The sequence below is a fragment of the Salvelinus namaycush genome, chromosome 12 (genome assembly GCF_016432855.1).
Source record: "Salvelinus namaycush isolate Seneca chromosome 12, SaNama_1.0, whole genome shotgun sequence".
NCBI lineage: Eukaryota > Metazoa > Chordata > Actinopteri > Salmoniformes > Salmonidae > Salvelinus > Salvelinus namaycush.
In genome coordinates, this window is record NC_052318.1 from 29,924,519 (window position 1) to 29,930,950 (window position 6,432).

Sequence of the window (6,432 nt, forward strand, 5' to 3'; positions counted from 1 at the left end):
TTACAGTAATATCAGAATTGTCCCTACAGAAATTCGAGACGTCTATGCATATTCATTAGGCTAGCATAGCATCTCACTCTACATTGAATACAGGCAGTTGACGTTAACTCTCTCATTTAAAAAAAACGAGATGTTTCCACCAATCCAAAGACAGGAATAAGCAGTAGCTTGACAGCCAACCATTCAACTGCGATCAAGGAATCCCATTGTTAGGGCGGATCAGAGAAATATACACTGCTCAAAAAAATAAAGGGAACACTTAAACAACACAATGTAACTCCAAGTCAATCACACTTCTGTGAAATCAAACTGTCCACTTAGGAAGCAACACCGATTGACAATACATTTCACATGCTGTTGTGCAAATGGAATAGACAAAATGTGGAAATTATAGGCAATTAGTAAGACACCCCCAAAAAAGGAATGGTTCTGCAGGTGGTGACCACACACCACTTCTCAGTTCCTATGCTTCCTGGCTGATGTTTTGGTCACTTTTGAATGCTGGCGGTGCTTTCACTCTAGTGGTAGCATGAGACGGAGTCTACAACCCACACAAGTGGCTCAGGAAGTGCAGTTCATCCAGGATGGCACATCAATGCGAGCTGTGGCAAGAAGGTTTGCTGTGTCTGTCAGCGTAGTGTCCAGAGCATGGAGGTACTACCAGGAGACAGGCCAGTACATCAGGAGATGTGGAGGAGGCCGTAGGAGGGCAACAACCCAGCAGCAGGACCGCTACCTCCGCCTTTGTGCAAGGAGGTGCACTGCCAGAGCCCTGCAAAATGACCTCCAGCAGGCCACAAATGTGCATGTGTCAGCATATGGTCTCACAAGGGGTCTGAGGATCTCATCTCGGTACCTAATGGCAGTCAGGCTACCTCTGGCGAGCACATGGAGGGCTGTGCGGCCCCACAAAGAAATGCCACCCCACACCATGACTGACCCACCGCCAAACCGGTCATGCTGGAGGATGTTGCAGGCAGCAGAATGTTCTCCACGGCGTCTCCAGACTCTGTCACGTCTGTCACGTGCTCATGTGCTCAGTGTGAACCTGCTTTCATCTGTGAAGAGCACAGGGCGCCAGTGGCGAATTTGCCAATCTTGGTGTTCTCTGGCAAATGCCAAACGTCCTGCACGGTGTTGGGCTGTAAGCACAACCCCCACCTGTGGACGTCGGGCCCTCATACCACCCTCATGGAGTCTGTTTCTGACCGTTTGAGCAGACACATGCACATTTGTGGCCTGCTGGAGGTCATTTTGCAGGGCTCTGGCAGTGCACCTCCTTGCACAAAGGCGGAGGTAGCGGTCCTGCTGCTGGGTTGTTGCCCTCCTACGGCCTCCTCCACATCTCCTGATGTACTGGCCTGTCTCCTGGTAGTACCTCCATGCTCTGGACACTACGCTGACAGACACAGCAAACCTTCTTGCCACAGCTCGCATTGATGTGCCATCCTGGATGAACTGCACTTCCTGAGCCACTTGTGTGGGTTGTAGACTCCGTCTCATGCTACCACTAGAGTGAAAGCACCGCCAGCATTCAAAAGTGACCAAAACATCAGCCAGGAAGCATAGGAACTGAGAAGTGGTGTGTGGTCACCACCTGCAGAACCATTCCTTTTTTGGGGGTGTCTTACTAATTGCCTATAATTTCCACATTTTGTCTATTCCATTTGCACAACAGCATGTGAAATTTATTGTCAATCAGTGTTGCTTCCTAAGTGGACAGTTTGATTTCACAGAAGTGTGATTGACTTGGAGTTACATTGTGTTGTTTAAGTGTTCCCTTTATTTTTTTGAGCAGTGTATTTAGTTAGGCTAACTTTTACAATTTTGAATGTGCTTCTAATTCTAGACATTCAGTTAAATATTCCCCATGTAATGTTAATGGGGAGCTAACATGGCTGCCATACAATGTTGAAGTGTAAAGTAAATGCATCAAATAGCATTAACTGCATTGGCACAACTCTAAATACATGGCTGTGGGGAGGATATACAGTGCATTCTGAAATTATTCAGACCCCTTGACTTTTTCCACATTTTGTTACCTTACAGCGTTATTCTAAAATGGATTACATTGTTTCCCCCCCCCTCAATCTACACACAAAACCCCATGACAAAGCAAAAATGTATATTTAAAAAATAACATTTACCTAAGTATTGAGACCGTTTACTCAATAGTTTGTTGAAGCACCTTTGGCAGCAATTACAGCCTCGAGTCTTCTTGGATATAACACTACAACCTTGGCACACCTGTATTTGGGGAGTTTCTCCCATTCTTCGCTGCAGATCCTCTCAAGCTCTGTCAGGTTGAATGGGGAGCGTTGCTGCACAGCTATTTTCAGGTCTCTCCAGAGATCTTCGATCGGGTTCAAGTCTGGCCTCTGGCTGGGCCACTCATGGACATTCAGAGACTTGTCCCGAAGCCACTCCTGCATTGTCTTGGCTATGTCCTTAGGATCGTTGTCCTGTTGGAAGGTGAACCTTCACCCCAGTCTGAGGTCCTGGAGCAGGTTTTCTTTAAGGATCTCTCTGTACTTCACCCCGTTCATCTTTCCCTCGATCCTGACTAGTCTCCCAGTCCCTGCCGCTGAAAAACATCCCCACAGCATGATGCTGCCACCACCACCATACTTAACCATAGCGATGGTGCCAGGTTTCCTCCAAACGTGAAGCTTGGCATTCAGGCCAAAGAGTTCAATATTGGTTTCATCAGACCAGAGTATCTTGTTTCTCATGGTGTGAGTCCTTTAGGTGCCTTTTGGCAAACTCCAAGTGGGCTGTCATGTGCCTTTTACTGAGGAGTGGCTTGTCTGGCCACTTTACCATAAAGGCCTGATTGGTGGAGTGCTAGGCCCTTCTCCCCTGATTGCTCAGTTTGGCCGGGCAGTCAGCTCTAGGAAGACTCTTGGTTCCAAACATCTTCCATTTAAGAACGATGGAGAAAACTGTTCTTGGGGACCTTCAATGCTGCAGACATTTTTGGTACCCTTCCCAAGATGATTTAATACATTTCAGAATAAGGCTGTAATGTAACAAAATGTGGAAAAAGTCAAGGGGTCTGAATACTTTCCGAATGCAGTCATTGGCAGAGACACAAGCATCTCGTCATTATATCCAGAGTCTCTGGTGTACAGTTGAAGTCGGAAGTTTACATACACTTAGGTTGGAGTCATTAAAACTCATTTTTCAACCACTCCAAATTTCTTGTTAACAAACTATAGTTTTGGCAAGTCGGTTAGGACACCTACTTTGTGCATGAAAAAAGTAATTTTTCCAACAATTGTTTACAGAGATTATTTCACTTATAATTCACTGTAATCACAATTCCAGTGTGTCAGAAGTTTACATACACTAAGTTGACTATGCATTTAAACAGCTTGGAAAATTCTAGAAAATGTCATGGCTTTAGAAGCTTCTGGCTAATTGACATAATTTGAGTCAAAAGAGGTGTACCTGTGGATGTATTTCAAGGTCTACCTTCAAACTCAGTGCCTCTTTGCTTGACATCATGGGGAAATCAAAAGAAATCAACCAAGACCTCCCAAAAAAATTGTAGACCTCCACAAGTCTGGTTCATCCTTGGGAGCAATTTCCAAAGGCCTGATGGTACCATGTTCATCTGTACATACAATAGTACACAAGTATAAACACCATGGGACCACGCAGCAGTCATACCGCTCAGGAAGGAGACGCGTCCTGTCTCCTAGAGATGAACGTACTTGTGCGAAAAGTGCAAATCAATCCCAGAACAACAGCAAAGGACCTTGTGAAGATGCTGGAGGAAACAGGCACAAAAGTATCTATATCCACAGTAAAAAGAGTCCTATATTGACATAACCTGAAAGGCCACTCAGCAAGGAAGAAGCCACTGCTCCAAAACCGCCATAAAAAAGCCAGACTACGGTTTGCAACTGCACATGGGGACAAAGATCGTACTTTTTGGATAAATCTGGTCTGATGAAACAAAATAGAACTGTTTGGCCATAATGACCATCATTATGTTTGGATGAAAAAGGGGGATGCTTGCAAGCCGAAGAACACCATCCCACCCGTGAAGCACAGGGGTGGCAGCATCATGTTGTGGGGGTGCTTTGCTGCAGGAAGGACTGGTGCACTTCACAAAATAGATGGCATCATGAGGCAGGAAATTTATGTGGATATATTGAAGCAACATCTCAAGACATCAGTCAGGAAGTTAAAGCTTGGTCGCAAATGGGTCTTCCAAATGGACAATGACCCCAAGCATACTTCCAAAGTTGTGGCAAAATGGCTGAAGGACAACAAAGTCAAGGCATTGGAGTGGCCATCACAAAGCCCTGACCTCAATCCTATAGAACATTTGTGGGCAGAACTTAAAAAGCGTGTGCGAGCAAGGAGGCCTACAAACCTGACTCAGTTACTCCAGCTCTGTCAGGAGGAAGGGGCCAAAATTCACCCAACCTATTGTGGGAAGCTTGTGGAAGGCAACCCGAAATGTTTGAACCAAGTTAAACAATTTAAAGGCAATGCTACCAAATACTAATTGAGTGTATGCACACTTCTGACCCACAGGGAATGTGATGAAAGAAATAAAAGCTGAAATATATCATTCTCTTTACTATTATTCTGACATTTCACATTCATAAAATAAAGTGGTGATCCTAACTGACCTAAGACAGGGAATTTTTACTAGGATTAAATGTCAGGAATTGTGAAAAACTGAGTTTAAATGTATTTGGCTAAGGTGTATGTAAACTTCCGACTTCAGCTGTAGATGTGATCTACATATGAACACTGCATTACATAAACATTTAATTGCATAAGATAGGTGTGGCCTCCAAACTTTAATACATAGCTCTATTAAATCAGAAAAGGTTAACAAGCATTTTTTCACAGCTTGAAAGGGAACAGCACACTTCGGTGGTTATTCAGACAATATTTATTGTTCAAGATGATAAACCTGATATGTCAATAATTAATTAGTCATAATCCCTGCATGGCATTGACTGACATTCAATATAAGCAGTCAACCAGGTTCTGTGCATTTCACAGAGCCAATGCCAATATTAAATGTCAGGAAGCAGTTTGATCAAATACAGGCCCACTGCCTATTGAAATGCATAACCTTGCACTTGTCAGTAGCCATGTTATAGGCTGAGAAACAAGTTAGCATGGTTAAAACTTCCCACATTCTTTTTACATGGTTTTTAGATGACTTCGGGCATCAGCAAACGCCTCAATCTGCAAGATGGCTCTAAAAGAGATCTTAATTACTAAAACAGGGAGCAGTCAGGCCATTGGAAACTCTACCAGCAGCTCATGTCAATATTTTACCCACAACTTTTCAAACAGCAAAAGATTGGTACCAGACATCAGCCCAGGCATTTAACACACCAGCCCATTTCGTTCAATGCCCCCATCCTGGCCAATTTCTTTCCTCAAGGCCCTCATTACTAGCCAAATAACAATTTTGCACTACATTGACAGGTACCATTGGCAAAAAAACAGACCAGGCCATCTGGCATTTGCCCAAACTGCCCTACGGTCCACCACTTCAAATATAACCCATACTGTACATGCAGGAGATAACTTCATTAATGTGGTTGTTCTAGAACAACATAAATGGCATGCATTTTTTTTCAACAACCAGATACCCCAGCGTAATCAGTCAGTCATACCTGGATATGATAAAAATCAGGGCTCCCTGATTATCCCGTTTTCATATGGGTTGTTGAGAGGGAGAAATCGAACTGGCTTCCTCTCTCATCTCAAAGCCTTTCAAGCCATATAGCAACATTTACAAGTCTTCTGAAAACACCAGCTGATAGGCATAGAAAGCACAGCCAGTGATAGCAAGGCCAGGGTCACACAGGCCCCAGGTCATTCTAAGACTGTTCATACCTAAAAAAAATTACAATTTCCAATAGGTAATCCCTACCACTACAATTTGTCACTACTACACTGGTAGAAGAACTGTTCCAGTCTTTTCAAAAGTATTGTAAACAGTAGGGCATCTGACTACAACGTCCATCTTGAGTACTGCCATCATGTCCGTAAGAGTATAGCAGTCCTCTCAGGAGGTTCAGTTGCTGAGAAGAAAAACAGTAGTTAACACAAAGGGAATTCAACTCGAAGACAACATTCATTTAATTTACCGGTTTAAGAAAAATAACAGTACAATCATTAGCTAGGTAAAAGCCCAAAGCAGTAAAACCATTAAGATTTCCCAAACTTTCCTTATCACCCTTTCAGTTAAGATAATGTTTAAAGCTCCAATACATTTCATTTTTAAAACAAAAAACAGCAAAAACACAAGTAATTCAGTCGAAAAGCATGAGTGCATCAACACTGCATTTTTAGTGAACACTGCAATAAGTATGCCTTGGGGTAGTATCCCTTTCTTTCCCTCGCTCAGCATATGAGATCATTGGGGTTCTAGTTACCACTTCACCAACC